Source organism: Salvelinus namaycush, chromosome 7 (genome assembly GCF_016432855.1).
Source record: "Salvelinus namaycush isolate Seneca chromosome 7, SaNama_1.0, whole genome shotgun sequence".
Lineage (NCBI taxonomy): Eukaryota > Metazoa > Chordata > Actinopteri > Salmoniformes > Salmonidae > Salvelinus > Salvelinus namaycush.
In genome coordinates, this window is record NC_052313.1 from 8,643,372 (window position 1) to 8,656,742 (window position 13,371).

The 13,371-nt window shown below is 44.3% G+C and overlaps 1 pseudogene; it reads left to right on the plus strand.

Moving 5' to 3' along the window:
* Nucleotides 1–4,670: 4,670 nt before the first annotated feature.
* Nucleotides 4,671–12,789, plus strand: LOC120050503 (annotated as a pseudogene).
* Nucleotides 12,790–13,371: the final 582 nt, after the last annotated feature.

Below are 13,371 nucleotides of genomic sequence, written 5' to 3' on the forward strand. Positions count from 1 at the left end.
TGTCCATCCCATCCTGATATATGAACAGAGGTTTATAAGGGCAGGCCAGTACATGTGTAAGTTTGGACTTATGGTTGACCTTACAAAGCACTTAGTCCCCATCCAGCCCTAGCCAAGGTAATCCTGCCGGGCCTGCTACAAACCATTTATTCACCTAATCACCGTCAAGACCACATCAATCAGCATTAGGAACCCTCTCTCTCTCTATCACTCATTAGTTAATTCTCTCTCTCTCTCTCTATGCCTCTCTCTCGTTCATTTGTTCATTCTTTCTCTGACTACAGTGTCCATGTCCCTCCCTCTTTTCTTTGTCTGCCAATCTGTCTCTCACTCTCTCTTTTTTTGCTAATTCTCTCTCCCCATCTCTCTCTTCCCCTCCCTCCCTCTCTTTTTTCCTCCTTACAGATAGTTATAGTGACACGGTCCCTGAGCCCTAACCTTGTATTGGCACCTCTATTGATTTGAATTAGTCTAATTAGTTAATTATTGCAGGGTTCGTGGAGGCCATCCATTACAGGCCGTCCCAGAGTTAATATGCTAATGAACCCGATCAATTATCACTCAAAGCTAAAGTCATTAACAAGCGTATTAGCATAGTCAACGATGGCAACCTCATGACCCTCTTGTTTTCTCTCTGTCTGCATTGCTCTCTCTCTCGCTCTCTCTCGCTCTCTGTCTCCCTCCCTCTCTCTCTCTCTCTCTCGCTCTCTAGCTCTCTGTCTCTGATTCTCTCTCTCTGTCATTTCAGCCCCACCAGCTGGTCAGTAGCAGGAATATGGATGAGGATGGAATGGGGATGGGGATGGGATGAGATGGGATGGGAATGGGATGAAATGGGATGGAATGGGATGGGGATGGGGATGGGATGAGATTGGTTGGGATGAGAATGGGATGAGATGGGTTGGGGATGAGATGGGATGAGAGGGATAAGATGGGATGGGATGAGATGGGGATGAGATGGGATGAGATGGGGATGGGATGAGATTGGGATGAGATGGGGATAAGATAGGTTGGGGATGAGATGGGATGGGATGAGATGAGGATGGGATGAGATGGGAATTTTGGGGTGGGGAAGTAGTCAGGATAAACAAATCAAAGTGGGATAGACTGATCCCTAACGATCTGTTCTAATCTCCCTTGATCCCTCAGTGATCTCTGGACTGCCCCCTGCTGCCCCCAGGGCAGGGCCAAGCAGATGGAATTAACACACAAACAAACACACGCACACACAAACAAACACACGCACACACGCAACAATGTTCAGTGGAGGACAATGAGCGTTGATATACTGTTTCTTTTTAAATAGAGGGATAAAATTGAGGGAAGAAGATGGAAAAACCATGAGGGTGAGAGACAGCTGGAAGGACACAGAAAGAGAGACAGAAAGAAAGAGAGGATGAGACAGAAAGAGAAAGAGACATCATGACTTAGGTCCTGAGTGTGTGTGTGCCTCGCCCATTAGTTGAAGTGTGTGAGAGAGTCCAAGTCAGTCTTCAGGTCCTGGTCATTGGTTGAAGTGTGTGAGAGTCCAAGTCAGTCTTCAGGTCCTGGTTTTCAGAATGTAGACTACACACACTCTCCTCCAGAACACTCCTCGGCTGCTCCAGATCCCGACAAACCATACAGAGAAGTAGACTTCACCACTGGATCCTAAAACAATACAGATCCCATACAAATTACACACCAACACTGTGTTAAACATGTTTTCAAACTCTAGCACAGAAAATAGGCTGCTTCAGTAATTGACTGAAGTAGGGACAGAGTGAATTGATGCTCGTTCACAAATCGCCACAAAGCAGAACACTATTAAAACCATTAGAGCGAAACCTTACTGTTTCTAAAATGAGAAAATATATTACAACCATTAAATCAGGCATTGCCTCTCATATTACACTGCTCATTGCATAGTTTACATTGTAGAATAGCACATAAGTAGCTCTACATGCTCTGCAATGGATTTGATGACCAATTATGGACATTAGTAGAGTGATGCTTACAACAGTCATGGGTATGTATTATAAACTGGGTGGTTCGAGGCCTGAAACTGATTGGCTGACAGCCATTGTATATCAGACCATATACCACGGGTATGACAAAAGTTATTTTTACTGCTCTAATTACGTTGGTAACCAGTTTATAATAGCAATAAGACACCTCGGGGGGTTGTGATATATGGCCAATATACCACGGCTAAGAGCTGTGTCCAGGCACTCCGCGTTGCGTCGTGTGTAAGAACAGCCCTTAGCCATGGTATATTGGCCATATACCACACCCCCTCGGGCCTTATTGCTTAATTATACTATGGAGACAGTTAATTTCTTACCGACAATCTAATTCACCACTGGATCCATTTTACAGAGGCTAGGCAAAATCAACAGAACTTTAGACCTTGCTAGATGACTCCTAATCTAGTTACATGAGTAATAAACCACAATAATGGTTTATCCTCTGCAGTATGTTTGTTAGATTACTATATGCTGTTGTAAGTTGTAAATGTCTATACGCTGTTGAGTAAGGAATGGTATCGTTCTTGGAATATTACAACTTTATTTAAAGTGTCTAAAGAGGACGACAGAAGAAATAATCTGTTTCACCTGTCTTGTGCTTGTCTCCACCCCCCTCCAGGTGTCGCCCATTTCCACCCTTATCCCCTGTGCATTTATACCTGTGTTTTCTGGTTGTCTGTTCGTCTTGTCTCGTCAAGTCTACCAGCGTGTTTTTCTGTACTCATGTTCTCTTTAGTCCCTGTTTTCTAGTTTCCTGTTTCCTGTTTCGACCATTCTGTCTGCCCTGACCCTGAGGCTGCCTGCCGTTCGGTACCTTTCGACACTGGCCTGGATTACCGACCTCTGCCAACCCTTGACCTTTCGTCTGCCTGTCCCCTGTTTTGTCAATAAACTTCTGTGAATCGAACTGTCTGCATTTGGGTCTTATCCTGAGTTCTGATAAGAAGCCTGTACTGGCCCATAGCCAGACAAAGGCAAGGGGAAAGTAGATGCACTTCTTATTGGATGGAGACGAGACTGGAATCATTAGAAAATGTACATTTTCAGGTGACATTTCTGCCAATTAAATTTAAAAAATAAGGCGTGAGTGGGTGTGGTACATGGCCAATATACCATGGCTAAGGACTGTTCTGGATACAGCCCTTAGTTGTGGTATATTGGCCATATACCACAAACCCCAGAGGTGCCTTATTGCTATTATAAACTGCTTACCAACGTAATTAGAGCAGTAAAAACAAATGTTTTGTCATACCCGTGATATACCACAGCTGTCAGCCAATCATCGTTCAGGGCTCGAACTACCCAGTTTATAAATGGCTTTGAGGAACAAGGAACCCTCACAAAGGTGAATATTCATCAAATTGTTTTGGTATTTATTACACAATCGATGAAGGGCTGGTGATCTTCACAACTCAACTCATCAACTAAAACAACGGACATATAGGAATGTAGCCTGTAAGTCAATGTAGTTAGTTTACCCCTCAATAAACACCACTTTCATGTTCTGCAACATCTATACAAATACACAGAAGTGAATAATTGAATATATGGTTGTTAATGAATGATTAAAAACGATCTATCAGCTATGTGCATGTGAAACAGAGGTCACTAGCAAGACGATGAGAGAGATAGTAGTAATATTTAATGTATCAAGGTCTGTTATCCACATGATCAGGGGTTATGAAGGCTGCTGTCTCTGGCAAACAGCATCCTGCTAGCCCTGCTGCTCTCTGAAAACACAATTCAATTGTACCTGAGAAGGATCCACCTATTGTTGATTCATTCAGTTGAACAATCACATGTTCACTGATCAGATATAACGGGAAGAAGGAAAAAAATACGTAAATTTTATTATGAAAAATGATTAGAAGAATTAAGTTTCTTTGACCTCTTACACTCCTAAAAAAAAGGCTCTGGATAGAACCAAAAAGAGTTCTATGTTTGCTTCATGTACTATATGGAACCACTTAAGGTTCTATATAGAACCGGATAATAATAATAAATAATAACCCCACCGCCACCATGGGGCACTCTGTTCACAATGTTGACATCAGCAAACCGCTTGCCCACACGATGCCATACATGTGGGTTGCGGTTGTGAGGCCAGTTGGATGTACTGCCAAATTCTCTAAAACGATGTTGGAGGCGGCTTATGGTAGAGAAAGGAACATTTAATTATCTGGCAACAGCTCTGGTGGACATTCCTGCAGTCAGCAGTCAGCATGCCAATTAAATGCTCCCTCAAAACTTGAGACATCTGTGGCATTGTGTTGTGTGACAAAACTGCACATTTTAGAGTGGCCTTTTGTTGTCCCCAGCACAAGGGGAGCCTGTGTAATGACCATGGTGTTTAATCAGCTTCTTGATATGCCACACCTATCAGGTGGATAGATTATCTTGGCAAAGGAGAAATTCTCACTAACATGGATGTAAAACAACATTTGAGAGAAATAAACTTTTTGAGAATATCGAACATTTCTGGGATCTTTTATTTCAGCTCATGAAACATGTGACCAACAGTACATGTTGCATTTACATTTGTGTTCAGTGTAGTTTGTAGCTAGAGACGTTTCATGAGAAGATAGATTTTTGGGGGGGATGTCTCCTGGTCTGACAAACAGCCTGTAGCTCTGCCATTTTCTACCGCAGATGCAGAAGGGCGACATGGCGGATGCGGTGGATTGGGACACAGCCCAACGTGTAAACTGACAGATTTTGATGGGGTATTTTTTTATTATGTTATTTAGATTGACACACCGGTGCATCAATACACTCTAGGGGGTTAAAATAAAATACCAAAATGACAGTGTAGCAGTGTTGCTAGAAATTATAATGACGTGTTTCACCTTGACAGCAAGCTGCAGTTGTATCATGACTTTAGAATTTTCTTGAATATCACAAGAACACGTCACTTGAATATCAAGATACAATCAACCAGAGGCTGTAATTTACAAACAATATATAAACTATATTATCACAGGAATTATCCCCATTGGTCTTGATCAGTGCACTGTACATTTGATTAAGCTATACCTCCAACAATTTCAGCTGTACTTCACTCCAGGCCAGTCTAAAAGCAGAGAGAGAGAGAGATGTCATTATTTTTGCACAGTAACAGAGTATAATCAGAGTCAGAGATCAAGCACCTCCACACCTGCAAAGTTGATTTCATAGATTTCATCGAGCCCACTCACTCCATCCCTCTCCTCTCAATCATCACCCTCTATTCTATTCCTATTTTTTCCATTCCATCTCTCTTTTACAGTCGCTCTGTGGCTGGCCATTTTGCCTCGTGCTAAACTAATCCTCTGACTGAATATCACGTAATACTCTTGGCTTATTATCAAAATGGAGGAGCTTTGGGTTTTTTGTTAAATTACTGATTTGTGTGGACTTTAAGAATGAAGAACTAGGAATGAGTGTTGTTATCAAGATAATCTAGAGCAGATTACACCCTGGATGGGGGGAGAGAGAGAGAGAGGCTGAACACTTAGAACATTGAGTGGGTTTTTAAGGACATCTGTTAAGTTAAACTGGGGAGTGATCTCAACTAGAGGTCAACTATAGATTTCTCTAACATGCCTCACACACAGCACGTTTCTGTGACAGATCTTTACTGCAGTGAGTGGCTGTTCCAGACATATTTTTTACGGCCTTCCTTTGTCCGCTTCAGAGAGAAACAACATCCCATTGGGTCTTCCCAAGCCTGCGTCTTTCTGGCACACTAGCACATTAAGCATTCCATTTGCTCAATCGTTTTAATTGCTGTGTGCAACTGATAAAACATGAGAGAACAAAAGTTTTCACATCACTGTTTTTACAGCCCTGTGTGTTCCGTCATGCATCAAGACAGGGGCTTAGATAAGTTGATCAAATATTCTTAACGCTACACATTTTATCTGCATGAGGTTAGGCCACAGCAGTCGCACATCACTTCATCAGACACAACTTACATTTTCTCATTAACTGTTCTTGCTTCACCATTTAATTCGCTTCCTTGGCCTCCTAAATGTTTCATGAGTTTTTAAGTTGTTTTCCTGCAAATCCTGCTGTACTCATACAAGCTTTCCATCTTCCACCTTCATACTCACAAAAATCAATTAATTCTCATAAATAATTTACGTTCTGAGCAAACCAGGTTAAGCAGAGCACAAATCTTTGTGTCAGGCATTAATTTGGCCCATCTGGCTACGTATGGTCTTTGGTGATTAGAGGAGCAGGAAGGTCTTGATAAAGCATTGGAGTGCACCACACACGCACACGGAAAGAGGGGGAACCAGGGTCTAGGACCCCCTCAATGCATTTACACACATCCATTTTTTATGAAACAGACTATTATTCGTCTTACCGCCTGGTTAATCTTAGCATCTCTGTAATGGTCATGACAAACTGACATTCTCATCCGTTTTCATTGAGAGAACACCAGTAGGCCTAACACTGCCTGGCCAGAGAGAGAAGATATATATAATAATAAAAAAACAATACCCATGTTAGAGTGCAAGGTTACATTCTCCAGACCTGTTACACAAATTAATTTACATGGGAGGAGAAATGTAGGGTGTAATTCAAATGTACCATGCCACGTCTCACACAGACATTCCACTACACGGGCACCCACAGTAGGAGAGCCAAGTATAACAGTTTATATATGACTTCAGATAATGTAGGCTAACAAGCAAAGCTAACTGCCTTGGTATTTGTGTACGAGTGTCTAAGCCAGGAGTTTAATGCATAACACATTGTTTATACAAAGCCAGGCATAGACCCATAATTATAGTAGACATGTTATATCTGAAGTGGGCCTACACATAATCAGGAAAACTCCTGGTCCCAGGTAATATAGAGATAGGGATAATATCACTGGTCCATGGATCTATCCTTTCATCAGGGGACCGAAGACTCCAACTCCCTTCCCTCTCTATGTCAAAACCTCAAGGTCAAGATGACAGAGTAGCCACTAGCCAACCTCCAAATTCCCTGGATTCCTAATAGCCTTTTTTTTTTGTTGCTGAAATGCTACGTTCGCTTCAGGAATGTTCTGTCCCTATTCGGTAGTGATGGCCAGACAGACTGAAGGTCAAGGTGTTGTCGTCAAGCTGTTTGCGCTTATCTGTTTTCACTCCTTTACTTTTTTTCAATCCCTTTTTCCACCAGTAAGTCCTAGCCGACAAGATGATGCCTAGGGGTGGGGGTGACAGTAGATATGCCGACATCTTATCTGTCACTCATTCGTCACTTTGCACGAGTAGTCACAATCCCTAAAGTTGAGCAGCAGACTAGGCCTATAGTTTGGATACCACGGAGCGCTCATGTTTTTATCCTATTATGTTGTATGGCGTAGGAGTGGTATTTGTCCCATATGAACCATTTGTGCTAGAGTTGTTTTTGTGGCAGTATGTTCGAATGTTTTCTATTGACAGTGAAGATTAATTTGACCTTAGACCTTTACTAAGAAATTCCTAAATATCCCCGAAATGCTGTTGTTTGCAACAATCGTTAATATAGAATTTCAAAATCATTACATTTAGGTCACCCCATGAAATGTGTAGGCTACTAGCTTTTGGCTTGTTTTATATGGATTTGAGAAGTATGCCTACCGGTATAGTCTCTCTCTCTCTCTCTCTCTCTCTCTCTCTCTCTCTCTCTCTCTCTCTCTCTCTCTCTCTCTCTCTCTCTCTCTCTCTCTCTCTCTCTCTCTCTCTCTCTCTCTCTCTCTCTCTCTCTCTCTCTCTCTCTCTCTCTCTCTCTCTCTCTCTCTCTCTCTCTCTCTCTCTCTCTCTCTCTCTCTCTCTCTCTCTCTCTCTCTCTCTCTCGCACTAACTGCAGGAGAGGGCATTCTCTCTGTGTTTATGAAAGAATTATGAAGTCACTAGTTCTTGATCAATGCTTGCACATGAGCTGTGTGTGCTCGTTCATGTCTCTGTGAGTGTATGTCCCTTTGTTTACAATATGCCTAAACACAGTCCATTGATCTGTAACTTTTGATGATTACGTAAGCGTCATAGATTTCCAGTTTCGCCTGTGAAAGCCCTGTACATTTCACTGCTTAATTTTCATAGGCTGAGAGAATTGACTAAAGTGCCAGGCTGTTATGTATTTGGCATAGAGCTGAGAGTCTGAGGGTAGATGTCGATAGTAATCCTGCTGTGGTGTGTTTGTCTAGAAGACGTTACAGTAGCCTGACTCTAAGATCATTCTCATCCCCTTCCATCAGAATTACATTCATATTGACAGGTCCCTGACAATAGATACATTACTATTGATAGCTGGCTGTCAATACTGTGTTCCCAAATAACATATTCATTCATAACTTGTAAACTGCTCAATAACAGTACCAGGCCACAGAGATTCTGTCGAGAGGGAGGGAGTGAGGGAGGGAGAGAGAGAGACAGACAGAGACAGAGAACTGTTATTTTCTTGTGACCTGTTGCCAAAAGAAAAGGGCAACCAGTGAAGAAAAAACACGACTGTACGGCACTGTGTGACTGTACGGCACGGTGTGACTGTACGGCACGGTGTGACTGTACGGCACGATGCGACTGTAAGGCACTCTGCGACTGTACGGCACTGTACAGTACTGTACGGCACTGTGTGACTGTACGGCACGGTGCGACTGTACGGCACTGTACAGTACTGTACGGCACTGTGTGACTGTACGGCACGGTGTGACTGTACGGCACGATGCGACTGTAAGGCACTCTGCGACTGTACGGCACTGTACAGTACTGTACGGCACTGTGTGACTGTACGGCACGGTGCGACTGTACGGCACGGTGCGACTGTAAGGCACTCTGCGACTGTACGGCACTGTACAGTACTGTACGGCACTGTGTGACTGTATGGCACGGTGCGACTGTAAGGCACTCTGCGGCTGTACGGCACTGTGTGACTGTACGGTACTGTATGGCACTGTGCGGCTGTACGGTACTGTGTGACTGTACGGCACTGTACGGTACTGTACGGCACTGTACCGTACTGTTTGGCACTGTGCAACTGTACGGCAATGTACAGTACTGTACGGCACTCTGCGACTGTACGGCACTGTGCGGCTGTACGGTACTATACGGCACTGTGAAACTGTACGGCACTGTGCGACTGTACGGCACTGTGCGGCTGTATGGCACCGTGCTACTGTATTGCATAGTACGGTACTGTATGGCACTGTGTGACTGTACGGCACTGTGCGACTGTACGGCACTGTGCGACTGTACGGCACTGTGCGGCTGTGTGGCACCGTGCTACTGTATGGCACAATACGGTACTGCATGGCACTGTGCGACTGTACGACACTGTGCGACTGTACGGCACTGTGCGGCTGTGTGGCACCGTGCTACTGTATGGCACAATACGGTACTGCATGGCACTGTGCGACTGTACGACACTGTGCGACTGTACGGCACTGTGCGGCTGTGTGGCACCGTGCTACTGTATGGCATTATCTAGAACTATGCCCCGGCCTAACACACACAGACACACAGATGGAGACACACACACAGACCCACACACACACACACACACACACACACACACACACACACACACACACACACACACACACACACACACACACACACACACACACACAGATGGAGACATGTGCATACACACACACACACACACACACACACACACACACACACACACACACACACACATACACACACAGACACACAGATGGAGGCTACTATACCTATACCAAGGACTACTTAGCTAAGTCGCCCAAATAGTGTGACATAACAAACTATAAATTGTATGTTGAAAATATATTATACGTTGAATATTTAATGTCAACCTACTTATTTCATTGCAAATGTTTCCTTTTTTAATTCATTTTCTAACTGTGTCATCTGAAGTCTGTTGAAACATCATCGTTGCAGGTTGTTTTTCTGTACCAAAATAAACTCTAAGCACTGCAGTGCTGCTTATTACAATGCAAGCGAATCTATTGTAAATATCTCGACTGACCCCTTCAGTCGAAGCTGCCATATTTCCATTCCAGAGCTGAAATCTCTTAAAGCCACATAACAAATCCTGTTCACCACAGCACAAACGTCTCTGTAGGGATGGTCTCGCTCTCCCTCTCTCTATCCCTCTCTCTCTCTCTATCCCTCTCTCTCTCTCTCTCTCTCTCCCTCTATCCCTCTCTCCTTCAGCCTTCCATTTATAAAGCATTTCATTTGGGGGAATAGAGAGAGATAAACTAAGAACGATACAAATGTGGGCTCACACAGACAAACACAGACACAAGCAGTGAGGCATCATCCAGACGTCACAGTGGTACGATCCCATATAGAGTGCTCCGGGGAGTAAAGAAGTTCCACATTGGCGGATGGTTACGGTGTAGCCCAGACTGTGCCGTTAGGCTAATCCCTGTTGATGTGATTTGTCCGCACACCCCTATCTCAGCTAAGACCCTGAGTGTGTGTGATTGTGTGTGTGTGAGATTGTGTGTGTGTGTCCATGTGCATCTTAAGACCCCCGGTGCTTTCGAATCGCAATGCTCAATTGCCACATTTAGGGCGGGTTTTACATGTGAAAGGTGATTTCAGCTCCAAAGTAAAAATATCAAGCACAAGGCGAGACACAGATACAGACACAGATACAGATACAGACACAGATACAGACACAGACACAGACACAGACACAGACACAGATACAGACACAGATACAGACACAGATACAGACACAGATACAGACACAGACACAGATACAGACACAGATACAGACACAGATACAGACACAGATACAGACACAGATACAGATACAGATACAGATACAGACACAGACACAGATACAGATACAGACACAGACACAGATACAGACACAGATACAGACACAGATACAGACACATACACAGATGACACAGATACAGACACAGACACAGACACAGATACAGACACAGATACAGACACATACACAGATACAGCCACAGATACAGACCCAGATACAGACACAGACACAGACACATACACAGACACAGATACAGACACAGATACAGACACAGATACAGACCCAGATACAGACACAGGAGGCAGAGGGTTGGAGTCTTACAATGTTTATTAATCCAAAAGGGGTAGGCAAGAGAATAGTCATGGACAGGCAAAAGGTCAAAACCAGATCAGAGTTTCAGGAGGTACAGAGTGGCAGAAAGGCTTGTGGTTAAGGCAGGCAGAATCATCAGGCAGGCGGGTACAGAGTCCAGAACAGGCAAGGGTCAAAACTGGGAGGACTGGTTGACTTGGAACATACAAGATGAACTGGCACAGAGAGACAGGAAACACAGGGATACATACACTGGCAAAGAAAGACAGGGAACACAGTGATAAATACACTGGTACAGAGAGACAGGAAACACAGGGATAAATACACTGGCCCAGAGAGACAGGAAACACAGGGATAAATACACTGGTACAGAGAGACAGGAAACACAGGGATAAATACACTAGTACAGAGAGACAGGAAACACAGGGATAAATACACTGGCACAGAGAGACAGGAAACACAGGGATAAATACACTGGCCCAGAGAGACAGGAAACAAAGGGATAAATACACTGGCACAGAGAGACAGGAAACACAGGGATAAATACACTGGTACAGAGAGACAGGAAACACAGGGATTAAGACACTGGTACAGAGAGACAGGAAACACAGGGATAAATACACTGGTACAGAGAGACAGGAAACACAGGGATAAATACACTGGGGAAAACAAGAGACACCTGGAGGGGGTGGAGACAATAACGAGGACAGGTGAAACAGATCAGGGTGTGACAAAAAAATGCATAATAGGATGGAGTCCTCATTTTAAGGCTGGTCCTCATTTTAAGTCTGGTCCCTCTCAAGGTTTCTTCCTTCCAAGACAGTTTTTTTCTTGCCACTGCTGCCTCTGATTTAGGCCTACAGTATGATACTGTGGAGCACCTTGGATAAATATATTAATTGCATACTGCAGGCATGTGATGTAGCCTGCAAGTACAAATAGATTCTTATCAACATCATCATCATCATCTTCTTCTTCTTCTTCTTTTCCAGCCCCCACCAGAAGAGCCCAGGCCCCCACCAGAAGAGCCCAGGCCCCCAACAGAGGGAGGCTCAGGTTCAGCTCCAGACCCCTAGACTCCTGTCCTGAGGATCAACCAGCTGGATGCCTTTGAGCTGTAATCTTCTCTGGACCAGCTGGTGTGGAACCAGTTCTCCAAGTGTTTCCAACACTTCTGCCCAGGCCTGTTCACCCCCGTGGAGCCTGAACTCAATGCCCTGCTCCAGCTCCTGCCCTGGAGGTTCACAGTCTAACCCAACAGTGCTACGGTGGGCCAGTCTATGATGAAACTCTGCTGCCACAACACTCTGTCTCTTTCCCAGCGCTGCAGGGCCCTGAGAAGGAGACAGAGGCTGGGCCCTGCTGACCATCAGCCCCCACTGGCTGACAGAGCGATCCAACAGTCTGCTCCTCTCCCTGTGGTTGTGGATGGGCGGTGGTCCCCTGGCCGATGGAGGTCTGCGTCAGGGACTTCGTCGAGCTCTCTCTCTGGTCACCTGCCTTACCCAGGTAGGGTCATAGAGCAAAGTCATAAAGTGCAGGTCTGAGTTATGATTGGCTAGCTGCTTCCTCATCCCGCCTCTCTCTCCCCCAGGTAGCTAATCTGATCAACTTCCTGGTGTTCCTAAGGAAGTGGAGCTTCCCGTCTCTGACAAAGAGGATCTTGGGTATCCGAGTAGTGTTCAGTAAGCCCCAGGTGGTCCGGGATGTAGCGGGGGTGAAAGATGAGAGGGAGGGGTGAGGGAGGGGGTGAGAGATTGGAGGAGGGGGTTAGGGAGGGGACGACCATGCCTCAAACGGTTGATTGTGGCCAGTGGTGTAAAGTACTGAAGTAAACATAATGCTACTTAAGTCGTTTTTGGTGGAATCTGTACTTTACTTTTTAAAATACTTTTACTTCATTACATTCCAAAAGAAAATAATCTACTTTTTACGCCATACATTTTCCCTGATACCCAAAAGTACTCATTACATTTTGAATGCTTAGCAGGACAGGAAAATGGTCCAATTCACGCACTTACACTATATATACAAAAGTATGTGGACACCCCTTCAAATTAGTGGATTAGGCTATTTGATTTATACTTTTACGTTTGATACTTAAGTATATTTAAAACCAAATACTTTTAGACATTTACTCAAATATGACAATTGGGTACATTTTTACACCATTGCTGACATGACAAATTAACAGCTTTTTGTGTTGTGTTACTACTGCGTCAAGAGTCACTTCACCTGGTCTTTTTAAAAATGGCGGAGGGGGAAGCAAAGTCTACTGAGCGCTAGTGATGGGGCGGCAGGTAGCCTAGTTGTTAGAGCGTTG